Here is a 14,584-nt window from a genome sequence, read left to right as displayed (position 1 = left end):
CTCTGCCACTTTCAAAATCAAAATATATAAGCCCAAAGATTTGTATAAGAAATTCATAAACTTGCCCTATTGCATTACTGATCTGTGTCTCTCTCCTCATCAAGCTCCTTGCAAGCAGAGTGACAAGAATACCTCCCTGATTAATTTTAGTAAAGGGTCCTCTGAGCATTCTTCTTTTCTAGGACCTGATCTTGGGCCTTGTTCTCAGCCCTTTTAGTCCATTTTAAGCAAGAATACTGCCGGGTCAGTTTAGTAAAACCCCCCTACCCTGGATATCTAATCAAAGTCTTCATCCTAGACCCTTCATATTTTATTACCCTAGTCTGCCTTGAGTAGTAATGCTGTCAGTCAGTCTAGCAGGAATTCCACCTTACCCCTACTGTTTCCTCTTAGTAATTTTCCATCCACTGACCTTCACCCTGCTCTTTGGCTATGAATCTCTACTTCTCCTTGTGGTATTTAGAGTTGAGCCTGACCTCTCTTCTCTATTGCAAAAATCCCTTTGCAGTAGTCCCTTGAATAAAGTCTTCATTACTGTCTTAAAAAATGTCAGAATAATTTTTTCTTTGACAAAGGTCAACTTAGATCCCTAGGATCTAACACAGGACTTGAATCACAGTGGGTACTCAATTAATAATTTGTGAAATGACAAAGAGAAGAAAAAAACAGATGGCTTGGTTTAGCTTTGCAATCAGGGCCTTTGAAATCCACAGACTTGTGTTCAAATTCTTGTTCTGATATTTACAAGTTATAAAATCGTCAATAAGCTTTTGAAAATTCTTGTGTTCAACTTTCTTAGCTATAAAGAATGAAGATAATATAACCTATTTTATAGAGTTGTTCTGAGCATCAAATGTGATCATGTGAAATGTTAGGCACTTGGTATTCGATCAATAAACAGTTATCATTGTTACTGCTGTTATTAACAATAATGGCAAAATGGCCAACCAACCTTGGGCAGGTAGAAAAGACATAATTCCTTGTAGAACTGCTCTACTTGTTCCAAGTCCTTTCCATTCTCTTACGGACTAAATTGAGTACCCCCCAAATTTATACATTGAAATCTTAACCCCCAATGTATTTGGAGATAGGGCCTTTAAAGAGGTAATTAAGGTTAAATGAGGTCATAAGGATGATAGTCTAATCAGAACACTTTTTTTCCCTCTCTCTCCTTTTCTTTCTCCTCCTACTCCTCCTCCTCCTCCTCCTCCTCCTCCTCCTCCTCCTCCTCCTCCTCCTCCTCCTCCTCCTCCTCCTCCTCCTCCTCCCTCTCCTCCTCCTCCTCAGAAGGCAGCTGCCTGCAAGCCAAGAAGACAGGTCTTACCAGAAACCAACCTTGGCACCTTAATCTTGGACTTCCAGCTTTTAGAACTAGAGGAAATAAATTTCTGTTGTTTAAGCCACACAGTCTGTGGTATTCTGTTATGGCAGTCTGAGCTGACTAATACATATTCTAAGGCCCACTGCTGACTCTTAGCTGCTCGCTGTGTAAACAGCTCTCCTCCCTCCTCTTTCATACTGTAATTTCTTCATTAATCATTGGATTCCTTACTCATTAAATCTGATTTTTATCAATTCCATCCAAATCTTTTTTCCCTTTTCCAGAACTTGGCTCTTCAGAGCCTGTGATTATTTTCTCATCAAACTATCTTCCAAATGAAAATTGGTATTCAATATTTTGAGTTTATAATTTTATGTGGCCAAGGGACTAATTAATTTTGTAAACAAGGCTTGGAATGATGAGAAAGTTGCCGAGAATTGACACAGACTAGAAAGGCTTTGTGGAGGGGCTTCATCATTGTGTTAAGAAGGGAGAGGGGTTTCATTACTTTGGCCAAAGAGAAGGTGGAAATCTGTCTTTTTTGAGGTACTGAACATTAATGCTTGTGATTCAACTTTTAAAAGAGTAAATATCTTTTCATGACACCATTTGGGTGAGCAGATGTTCTAGTTATTTATTGCCTAACAAACCACCACATAATTCAATGAATTAAAAGAGGGATGATTATTTATTTTGCCCATGAATCTGAAGTCTGGCCAGGGCTTGGCATGGGCAGCACATCTCTGTTCTGTGTGATGAGAGCTGGGGCAGGTCAACGGGGGGCTGAAGGAGCCACTTCCAAGATGGCTCATTCACACGGCTGCCGAGTCTGGTTGCCCAACCAGACTCTGGGGCAGACCCTCAGTTCCTCTCCATATGGGCCTCTCTGCAGGGTGTTTGGGTTTCCTTATGGCATGGTAGCTGGGTTCCAAGCACGAGGTCTCAAGAGACAGAAAAGAAGTGGAAGCTGCCAGTTGTTAAGGACTAGATCTGGAAACAGGCACAGTTTTGTTTTTACCTTAAAATCTACTCATCAAGTTGTCCTAGAAGCCCAGCTTCTAGGAGAGAGTCTAGACCCCATCTCTTGATGGGAAATGTGTCAAAGAATTTTAAGTCCATGTTTTCAGTCTGGCTTAGAAGATGATATAAATTACAACTGCTCAAACCCTGGCTCTATTTAGAAACATTTTGAGGTTAAAAATAAGATACCAATGCTTGTGACCACCTCAAGAGATTCTGGTTTAATTGGGCAGAGGAGGCCTGGCAATTTGTATTTAAAAATATATTTTTGGGTGATTCTGACATGCAGACAGATCTCTCAGCCAAAGTTTCCATGTCTGAGGATTGGCATAAATGGGCTGTGAGTCTCAAGGTGAGAATGGGTCTCCTCCTACTCTCTGGAGCCTGATGGAAAGAAACACAAGCCAAGAACTTGACCCAAAGTGCCTATAAGAGAAATTGCTTCTAAATGAATATAGGGGAAAAGCTTTCAAGTAAATAGACCTGCTATCATCATACATGCTTGTTCTCATATTACATTTTTACCTGAATTTTGTCAATACTACCAAAAAAAAAATCAATAATGCTGCCATATTGCCATAATCTAATTTGTCTTTTCTGATTGTGTGAAACATGAGTTGGCGTCTGGCATCATATTTCCAGACCTCAGAGAGCCATGTTAAACATTTATAGTGCACTTAATCATCTGTCAGAAATGTACAAAGGCGTTATGTCTCATTAATAATTATTAAATCATTGAGTCGCACAGAAGATGTTCTCCTTTTTACTTACATAATGGCCAGTAACCACTAAAACATAAGTCCTTTGTGATGCAGGACAAGTACATCTGAGAGTGGAAATCTGCTTAAGAAAATTAATAAAAAATCATATTAAGAGATAGGCTTTTAGAAAAGAAGAAAACATGAATATGGATTCCTGCAATTTCAGCCAGGGCAAATAGTCACTCTCTCCCCATACAGAATTAGGTTAAAATTCAGGCAGATTATTGCTGGGAGTGAAGAGATGTGAAAGGAAATGAACTTATTTGCTTTTGGAGTTTAGATAACTCATTTTGAAATGCCCAGCTTTGGGCTTTATTCATAAGTATATGTATCATCTTATGAATAAAAGAGATACATATTTTGATTTGAAATAAGGCTGGATGGAAGGTACGATCTGAATTTTTCAGGACTTAGGTTTTATTACCGAAGCTGTTCATGAGAATTTTTATTTTATAATAACTTTTAATATCAAGTGATGTCATTTAAGCAACATATAATGCAAGAATTGAACTATATTTGTTGTAGATTCTCCCCACACTCCCATCACCTACCTATGGCCTATAGAATTTAAAGTTTTAGTCTTTAAAAAATTTGCAAGTTATATTTGTCTTTATAGCAGTTGATATAATATCAATTCTTCTTCATTTTTCAGTTTTAACTGTAAACTTTCCTCATTCTGGGTAAAAGCAAAGATTCCCAATCTATACAACTGCATGACTGAAACAACCATGGTGGTGGTTCAGGTTTGCATAGAATTGTTGTGGGTATCCTATTCAATCCATTTTGGCCTGGTGTGACATTCTGTTTCATCAACATTCCCTTAGTCAAACTTTTGGAGTCTTTCATATCTTGCTCTTGACTCTGCTAGAACTGTTTTGTTGGCGAAAAGTATTAAATCCACAATATTTGTTTTTGGTGCTCATCTTTCTAGTTCTGCAACAATAATTATTAACAACATCCATTTCTCCTCCCATTAGGCATCCCTGTGCACAGTTATTAAACACAGAATCATCTACAAACCTATGAACCATTGTGAGCTAAAGCACTTGTTAGCTGTCACTTTCATGAAAATTCATCAGAATGCCTTGTTTGTGTTATCACATCTTACTAAGGTTTTGGAAGGAGGATCACATTTAAAAGCCTCTTAACACTTGGTAAGACTGACTTTTAGGTTAATTTGCATGAACAAATTAATAAATTTGTGCTCTTTCCTTGTCCATAAATAATTTTAAGCATTTATAAGGATACAGTCCACTTTTCAAAACACCATAAAGAGAAGTAGGTGAGAAACGAGAAGAAAAATTACTGGTGAAGATATAAAAAGGAGCCAGGAATAAAGCCAAAACAAAAAAGCAGACCATACAATCTGTTACTTTTGTAACAAATGGGCCTCAGATTGCTTTGTATGCATTCTAGAAACTAAATGAAAAGGGACACCTGATTGGTTATACTTTTCAGAGTTTATGAAATTAAAAACATACCCATCCCTAAAGAGATGCACAATTCATTATGATACTATAGCAAAAGTAATATTCCTCTGAGACCTTTTGTAATATGAGCACACTGTGTATAATGTAACAGTGTTCTCAACCTCCTTAGTATAGAGTTCCATTGGGGTGTCTCTCACTGTGTTTCTTACTGTGTAGACTGATGATGTCACATCATGCCCAAGTCAGTGAAAGCTTTCAGTGGAAGGAGAGTAGAGAAAAGACAGGGGGTTCAAAGACAGTCTCAGTGCACACATTTCTGTTGGTCTAGCTTAATCTGAGAGTGGACTTTAGAATGTTTGGTTGGAAGGATGAAAAGGACAGAGTTCACACACAGTCCAAATTTTTTTTTTTCTCTAATTTGAACTTTTGATAAATTGCAAAAGGCAGCAGCATGTTTAATGTTACACTTCTAGGCAAATGCTTATGGTGTGTGCATTTCGAGTCACCAATTAAGTATGGAACCAGATGCCCTAATAGACAGTGGCTGAGGGTAAGGTTGACATAATCCATTAAAACTGAGGAGCTGATAAATGCTTACCTGAATCATTGTTCATTCCATTCTGCCAGAAGGTGGGCTGAAAGAGCATGGACTAAATTGTGGTTTACTACCTCTGAACATTTTTGCAATTATTGTCTCAAGAATATGAGACTCAAAGAAGTGGGCTGACAAACAATAATAGTCAAGATGAGTTGTTGCCAAAGACAGAGGAGTAAAGAAATAAAATGGCTGGTTGTGCAGATTCCAAAATACATCAGAGAGGAACTTCCTGGCAAAGCAATGGATTTACTTGTCCCTTTATTCATTCAACATATATCCTTTGAACAATAACACGTGCTAGGTACTGTGTTTGCCAGTGGGGGGGGGGGGGGAGGAACACATGGTTTAGTTCTTTCTCTCTCTTTTTTTCATTCTCATCTTGTACAGATAAAACTATGTTTCTGTGCCTTCCACCAGAGGTTTTGAAGCTCGCATTTTGTTTTCCTGCTTCTAAGCACCAGTGACCTTCAGAAAGCAGAGGGCCAATCTTACTCATACAATTATATAGAGACTTCAATTCTATGTTCTGGTAATGACAGAGGTCCTGGTGTCGAAGACCGCAATGTTTTCATTTTCTTGGTTTTAAATCGAGTAATAAGATAATGGTTAGGAATTACTGTTAGCAACACAGATATGAGAGGCCATTTCTAACTTCCTCACTAGAATAATTGTTGAGAAGACATAGTTTTATGTTGAATAATTTTGAGACCTAATTATTGAGTATGAAAGGCTATTTTTAAATCTCAGTAATGGTGGGAAAATATCTTTTATTTTTAAGGGCTGGCAGGAAATGAGCCATACAAAATGTTCTTGTTAAAATTTTTCTTCTCTCTTTAAAATAGATGATCAAAGACATCCAACTGTTCTCATCATTTTAGGAGATGTGTACATATATAAGGAATGGCACATAGGAAGCACTCAGATCTTCACGACACATGGAAGTCCACAGAATAAGAGAAAATTCAGGCTGGAAGGCAACATCTAGCTAGCCCAACCACCTCATTTGGCAGATAAGAAGACTTTTCTAGAATGGAGCTTTACTTATAAACATTACAAAGTTAACGGCGGAGGAAGTATTGAATTCAGTACGCCATTTTCTGAATCTAGTGGCCTGTCAGTAGTGTCTAGTAGCTCCTAGTATGTTTATTTTTTTTGTTGTTATAATGTGTTCAGCTCCAGGGGCATAAATAGTGACTATTACAGTAATCGTGTTCTTTTTTTACCAATGGATATGCTCTGGACTACAATACATTAGAGAAGCCTTGTTGGTGCCATTTAGAAAAGTTTTGCTTCTCTGACAAGAATAGAACCCTTTTGCTAATACCTCCCTTGCTTTCTCCTTTGGACACTGTCATGGGATGACACAAAACAGAGATGTGACAGCAACCTTTGTGACCATAAGAGGAGATTGTTGACTCTGCATCGAAGGGGGCAGACTGGAAACAGAAAATCAGTCCCTTCCTTATTGATATCACTGATCTCTTGAGCAAGCCTGTGACTGAGGTGAGATTTTGTAGCATATTAGGGACTTCTAGCTTTTGCTATGTGAAGGAAGCCATTGGAGAGTTGAGGGCAGAAGTATGGTGTGTTGTGATATATGTAACTGAGTCACTCTGATTTCTATGTTTAGAATAAACCGTGGGAAACCTAAGGTAGAATCAGGGAGACCTGTTGGGACTTGTTGACATAATCCAGAGTAAAGATGGCAACAACTTAGACCAGGGTAGTTATGGTAAAGTGGAGAGAAGTCATCAGATTCTAGATATATTCTAAAGGTAAAAAAACATTTTTTTTTTCTTTTTTTTCCTTCCTTCCTTCCTTCCTTCCTTCCTTCCTTCCTTCCTTCCTTCCTTCCTTCCTTCCTTCCTTTCTTCCTTCCTTCTTAAAGCAGGGCAGACTGCCACATGCAATACCTTGGTTGAATGTGTCTGGAGTCTTGGAAGGTTGACTACCCTCGATTTTCCTACAAGTGGACCTTGAGAACTTGTTTGGAGGTTCTGGAAGGGGAGTGCAGTTACTTGTATATCCTTGAACTGAATAATGGCCCTCCTCTATTGGGGAAAGTCATCCTCTTTTACTGGGAGGGCAGTTGAAGGATGAACATGGAATGGTAAGGGAGAAAGGGGACACCCTCCTAGTCAGCCACATCCACTGCATTGACCCTGGTGATCGATGGGGTAACAGATGTCACAGCTGGAACTCCTTCACATCCAGAACATTTCTTGACATAATACGAGTAGAAAGATAAAGAAACACACATCTATCTATCATCTATCTATAGAGAGATTTAAGATGACTACAAGATTTTCAGCCTGAACAATGGGAGAAATGAAGCTGGCATGAAGTAGATGCAGAAAACTACAGTAGAAACATTTTCAATGAGGATGATCAGGAGTTCTGTTCTGGAGATGCTGTCCAAGGTGCCTTACAAGTATTAGACTTACAAGTACAGATGTTAAGTTGTATGTAAGATCTTGAAGTGAGGAGTTCTGGGGAGAAGTCCCTGCTAGAGATATAAATTTGAGAATTTTTATCATATTAATTGTATTTAAAGTCATGGAGCTGAATGTGATCTGCAAGGGGGTGAGTATAGATAAAAAAAAAAGAGAAGAGATGCAGAGACTTAGCTCTGGGATACTCCAACATTTAGAGATGAGGAGAAACTGGAGACTGAGAATGAGCAACCAGGAGAGTAGGAGGAAAATCAGGAGAGATTATGAGAGAGAGTGATCCTGGAGGCCAAATGAAGAAAGTGTTCGAGGTAGAAAGAGTAACCAACTATGCAAACAGAGTCAAGTAAAATTGGCTCAAATCCTCATTTCTAGATAGAGAGGATACCCAGAGTCTCTTTCTAATATTTTCCAGTAATCTTGGACAGGGAGAGATGCTTCCATTTCTCCAAGTTACTTCTGACTCCAGGGTCTGCTTGTTTAGGTTTCCTAATTTCTACTCTGTATTTTGACTCTTCTGTGTACTGCCCCATTTTCCTAGCACATCCCTATACTGGAGACCTCCCTGACCATCTCCTCCCCACAGACCACCAACTCTAGGCTGCATCTGTGGCAGACTGAGTGGGAGGTTTAGGGGCACCTTAGTGGTGACATCACAACATACAATGAATGAATTATCCAGGAAGACTAGGTTATGCTGTGGTAACAAACAACCCCAAATATCAGTGGCTGAAAACAACAAATATAATTTTTCAAATGGGCATGTAAGATTTGTACACTTCACTCTACATACATTTTGCCAAAAGAAGAACTGGAAACAAATATTGGGTTCACTTAGCAATGTGTATACAGAAGTATTTAGGGATGATGTGTACTATCTGCACTTTACTATGAAATGCATACAAAAAATAAAAGGGACTGATGAGTGGAGAGAGGGATGAAAAGATTGATAGACAATGCAATATAGCAAAATGTTAATTGTTGAATCTAGGTGGTGGGTACAGAGATGTTCTTTCAATTTTTGAATGTTTGAGAATTTCCATAATAGAATGTTAGAAAAGCAGCAACTATAACTCATGTTTTAATCATCACGGGCCAATGGGGGCCTCTGCTCACCATGGATACTCAGGGATCTAGGCCAGAAGTCTAAACATCTAAAATATTTTAGATCACCATGGCAGAGTGGAAGAAATCTGGAGGCAATTGAATGGACTGTGTTGGAAGTAACTCCTGTCTTTTTTTGGGGAGAACTAGTCATGTGGCTCTAATCAATTACAGGAGCACGGGGAGTCCACCTCAGTTGTGTGTCCAGAAATGGAAATACTGGAGATATTGGGTGATCATCACTTATGACTTCTCCATGAATGTTAGATGTCCTATTCTCTAAAGCCCCTTAGCTGCTTCCACCACTTTTCAGCTTCTTGCTATGTTATCAGACCCTCTTTTATCTTTTCCCTTTTCAATTTTTACTCTGTTGTCTATTTCTTGTATAAAACAGTTAACTCTCTGTAGCTTCAGTTCTTCCAGCTTACGCCTACAAGGCCTCAGGCCTTATCAAATCTGCCCATGTTCTCCCTGAGAGGAATTTTATTGTTACTCTTAGAATAACCACCACCTCGTCTGTCTCCCTGTTTCACCATGGTGTCTGGAGCTGGGAGAAACTGGATGTGAGCTCTGCCTCTGTAACTTATGATGGCAGCCGTAAGTGTGGCAGTTTGGCATGGTGATTAAAAGCGTAAAGTCTGCAGACAGACCATCTGCTTTAATCTCCAGCTCTCCAAATTCCTGGCTCTGTGACTTGGGCAAATTGCTTCTCTGTACATCAGAATTCTCATTTTTAAAATGGGGAGGCTAATAATATTACCACTTAGAATTGTTGTGAGAATTAAATTATTTAATTCATGAAACTGTTTAGCTTTGTAAAGGCTTGATAAGTGGCAGCTATTATTACCAGCAGTAAGTAACCTTAGGTAGACTGCTTAACCCTTCAAAACTGTTTTATTTTTTCTACATGTAAAACAAACTTTTGATGTCACCAGTCATTGCATCAAACTACTGCTTCATAATCATTTTTTTCTGCTCACCGCACTGTTGGAAGAGTTAGGTGATCAATACATGTTGGGATTCTGTTCAGATGCTAATCCCTAGAAGGCAGGCACTCTTCATGCCTGCACAGCTCACAGCCAAGGCAGGCTCCTGCTTGGTTAAGCCTTGATAATGGAGATGACTTAAGATTTGGGCTTAGATTTCCCTTTTTCCAAATGTCTTCTGGGTTCAATCTGAAATTATGCACTAAAATGTTTGACAGTGTATAGGAGCTGAAAATTATACAGTTAAGGAGACTATTACACCTAGTCAAAGAGACTCATGCTGAATTTTGATATACTTTCCTTCCTCCTTTTCTTCTCCCATCTCTTACAAAAAAACATATATGGCAAGGATTGGGCTAAGCTCTGGAGGTAAAGTGGTAAACAAAATAAGCATGGTCCTGGCTCCCCAAAAGCTTATAACTACTGGAGATACAGTCAAGTAATTAAGTAACTGTAGTACAGTTTAGCAGGATCAGAGCAGAATGAGTAAAAATTACTGAATTTATCATACAGAAAATATGTTCAGATGAATAATAGATATCATTTAAAAACAGACAATCCTTGCTTAGGATATTGTTAAAAATATCATATGTTCATCAATTTATATGACTGATAGCATCTTTGGGAGATATTCATTTATCTCTCTATGTCTCCATTTATTATCCATTCATCTATCCATCCATCCATCCTTCCATCCTTCTGATCTTACTGAACACCTTGTATATTCTATCTACTCACACAAAATATTGGGTATAATAAAATTATAGTTCTAGTCTAAGAACCAAACTACTAAATAGGGGATAAAAACAGATAAACACGGTTACTTATAGTGTCAGATGTGCTGTAGATATATAGGTTTTCTGGGGGAGAAAATTGTTCTGGTTATTAATTGTTGTATAACAATTTATTCCAAAAGTTAGTAGCTTAAAGGAATAATCATTTATTATCTCTAACAGTTTCTCTGGTCAGAAATTCAGGAGCAATTCTATGGTGCAGTTCTGGATCAAGGCCTCTATGAGGTTGCAATCAGGTGGTGGCCAGGGTTGATGTCATTGTAAAGGCTTATTCACTCTCATGTTTGGCACCTGTGCTGAGAAAACACAGTGGTTGGGGGCTGAAGTATCTGGAGCAGTTGGAGACCTTCAGACATCTTTCTATATCTCTGGTTCCCCCATGTAGTCTTTCCTGCTTGGTTACTTTATGATAGACGGACTTCTTACATGGTGGCTCAGGGCTTTGAGATTGTGTGTCTCCAAAGAATGCACAAAACATAAGCCATTATCACCTTTTATAATCTAGCCAGGAATCTTATGCAGCATGGCTTTCATGCATTCTGTTTGTGGAAACTGTCACAAAGACTTGCTCAAGGTGAAGGGAAGGGGAAATAAATTCCAAATCTTGATGAGGAAGTGGCAACTGACTGGAAGAGCCTTGGGAATAGAGATATTGCTATGGTGAGTTTTAGAACAATCTGTCACAGCAACATCTAATATTTTCCTTAATGGAAATGTGTGTGGAGGAAGTATCAAGGAAGCCTCCACAGGTGAGGTGATATTTGGGCATTATTAAGAGTTTGGTATGAGTTGACAGCTTGAATCAGGAAAATAGGACATGTTTATTACTCCCATTTTGTATAAGGGGAAACTGAGGCACAAAGGGGTTGACAAATATACCCAAGGTCATAAACTTTCATAATGAAAATGCTGTAAGTGTTTTCTAGTCTCCTAAATCTCAGGTCAGCTCTTGAGAGCCAAAACATTCTTGCCCAGGAATGGGCATTTCCTCACACCAGCTGCTGGAGGCACAATAGTCTGTAAGAGTGGGACCTGAGAGCTTTTACTTATCGAAAGGAAACAGGCATTAGAAAAAGTGAAAAATATCATTATTATATGAAAAATATTAGATTCTATGGCTGCAATTAATTACAGAGTCTTTTGTTGAGTTCTTTGATTCTAAAATCTATCATTTACTTAACCAAGAATTATTAATACAAAATTTTAGATACTGGAGAGTCTAGAAAGTATACTTGAATTTAAAGGGTAAAGAAAAGTTGTACTTTTTTAAGGAGTGCCAGGTGAAAAGATGAATTGTGTAAGTGACTTATTGCTTTTCTTTCATGTTTGTTTTTTATAAAGCTTTAGAGATTGTTGAATGAGGAGAGTATTCTCTTTCCTTAAAGATCTTCAGGTCAATACATGTTTATTGAGAACCTTTTATGTACCAGAAACTATATTATGTGTTGGGGGAACAAAATGCACACATCATAGTATTTCCTCTCAAAAGTCTACTCATAGTTAATTTGAAAGCCAAACAAGAAATGCCATGATATATAGATATTTATGTACTGTGATGCTGGTATTGAAATCAGCTTGGGAGGCAGGGGCAATCCTGTAGGAGAGGATGCTGGACAGAGTCAGGAAAGATGTGTCGAATTTCCCCAGGCATAGCTGATGGCAAACTGGGCAGAATAAAATATAATCTTTTGGAGTTTCATGCAATTCAGGATTAGCTGGATTGGTAAGGATGGTGAATAAAATTAATTTTCACTCCTTCTGGTGTGGTAGATTCCATTTTTTCACATCAATGGATTCTCTTAGCCAATGTCTCCCTGTAACTTTATGGGTCAGAAATAGAACTAATCTATTTTCTCATTTGCTTAAAAAGAAGAAAAATATTATGAAATACATAAAACTAGTAGCAGTGACTGCATTTCAGATCCTCTTACTATGGTTCGTAGAGCTGAAATTCCCATGCTTTATCAATACTAATCTTTCATTTCAAGTTAGTTTGGGGTTTGAATGCATGGAATACTCAGTCTTTTGGGACTAATTGCTTTGGTTATTGAAGGGAGGATCCAACTCCATTTTTTAATGTGTATTTGCAGTCTCCTCCTTACACTGGAGGATGAGCTGTGTCTTATTTTAACAGTACCTTCCCAGTTTTCAACAAATTTGATTTGTGGCCACTTGAGAAAGCAGGATCAAGGATCTTTAGACAGAACTTCCAGAGCCTCAACTTCAGTTACAGGTTTTGCATCTGTCTCTCTGGAGATGCTTTCTCAGATAATTTTCAGAGATTTGTCCTATCTTGGGTTCTTAAATGTGCCTGGGTCATCAGTGCATGTCATAGGAAGACAGATACATAAAAAAAAGTCAGTCATAACTTAAATGCCTGTCAATAGGGGATGTCTACATAAGGTATGGCACAGCCAGGCTGTTGAATGCACTGCTGTGTTAAAACAAATGAAGTAGCTCTGGGAGTTCTATCAGAGAAAGATCTCTGAGATGTTTATTGTCAAATAAACAAAGTGAGCTGCAGAAGAATATATGACACCATTTAGGTGAGAGTTACTCCCATAAAACAGTACTTTCTGTTTTCACGGTTACACGTATATGAATGTAAATGCATGGAGAATCTCTAGAAGGAGAGAAGTCGAAGGTTCGTAGTGGTTATGTAGTGGAGTGAAATGATTGTTCTCTCTCTGACTCCATCTTGTTCAAGCCTGCTTTGTTCCCATGGCCTTCAGGCTAATAATAGCTTCTGCTGAGTCTTTCATATAGACATGTTAATCATTAGAGGAATTCTGCCTGTGGCTTCTGTTTTACAAAAACAGCCCCTCCCATTTCCCCTTCCCTTTGCATAAAAGACGCCTGAATTATGTACTTTCTTAAAATGGATTTAAGGTAGCAGTCCCCAACCTTTTTGGCACCAAGGACTGGTGCTCCTATGAGAACCTAATGCCTGATGATCTGAGGCAGTGATGCTAGCTCTAGGGGGTGCCTGCAAATACAGATGAAACTCTGCTCACTCACCTGCTGCTGACCTCCTGCTATGTCCTTAACAGGTCACTGATGGGTACAGGTCCATGGCTCAGGGGTTAGGGACCCCTGATTTAAGGAATCACTAGGCTTCCCATCTTCTTGGTTGGTGCCTTCTCAATCAATAAAACTTTCATTACTTCAAACTCTGATATTTTGAGGTGCATGGACTTTGGACTGGTAACAGTTATTTTTTTATTAGTCAAGGTTAGGGTGATGGCCCAGTAGGAGTTGGACTGAAGAAGGACCTGATACAAGGACCCCTGGGTGTATGGGCCTCATAGTGTTCCTGGCCTTACCTCTTCCTACCCTATAGCTTGTAACTGCGCACAAACTTCATTATTTAAAAATTAATTAATTAATTTTTTATAGTGACATTTGTTAACTAAATCCAGTAAGTTTTAGCTATACACTTTAACAGTAAGGCATATATGTATTTACACTGTGTGTTAACCTCCCATAGTTAGATTTCTTTCTGTCACCACATTTTTGATCCCCTTTACCCCATCTATCTCCCTCCTCCTCTGCCACTTCCTCCCCTTTGGTCACCACGAGTCTATAGTCCATGTCCATGAGTCTCTGTTTGTTTGTCCTGTTCATTTGTTACTTTTAGGTTTATACCTCACATATAAGTGATATCATGTGATTTTCAACTTTTTCTGTCTGGCTTATTTTGCTTAGCATGATTATCTCGAGATCCATCCATGTTGTCACAAACAGCAGTATTTCATCTCTTCTTATGGCTGAGTAATATTTCATTGTATATATGTACTACAGCTTCTTTATACAATTGTAGGACACTTTGGTTGCTTCCCTGTCCTGGCCACTGTGAATAATGCTGCTATGAACATCGGTGTGCAAATATCCTTTCGGATGTGGGTTTTCAAGACTGTGGGATAAATACTCAGTAGAGGGATTGCTGGATCACATGGTAGATCAATTATTAGTTTTTTGAGCAACCTGTTTTTCATACTGTTTTTCATGGTGGCTGTACCAAATTGCAGTCCCACCAACAGTCTATGAGAGTTCCTATTTTTCCGCATCCTCTCCAACATTTGTTATTACCTGTCCTGTTGATTATAGCCATTCTAACAGG

Source organism: Rousettus aegyptiacus, unplaced genomic scaffold, assembly GCF_014176215.1.
Source record: "Rousettus aegyptiacus isolate mRouAeg1 unplaced genomic scaffold, mRouAeg1.p scaffold_m13_p_2, whole genome shotgun sequence".
Lineage (NCBI taxonomy): Eukaryota > Metazoa > Chordata > Mammalia > Chiroptera > Pteropodidae > Rousettus > Rousettus aegyptiacus.
Note: the sequence above shows the minus strand (reverse complement) of the source record.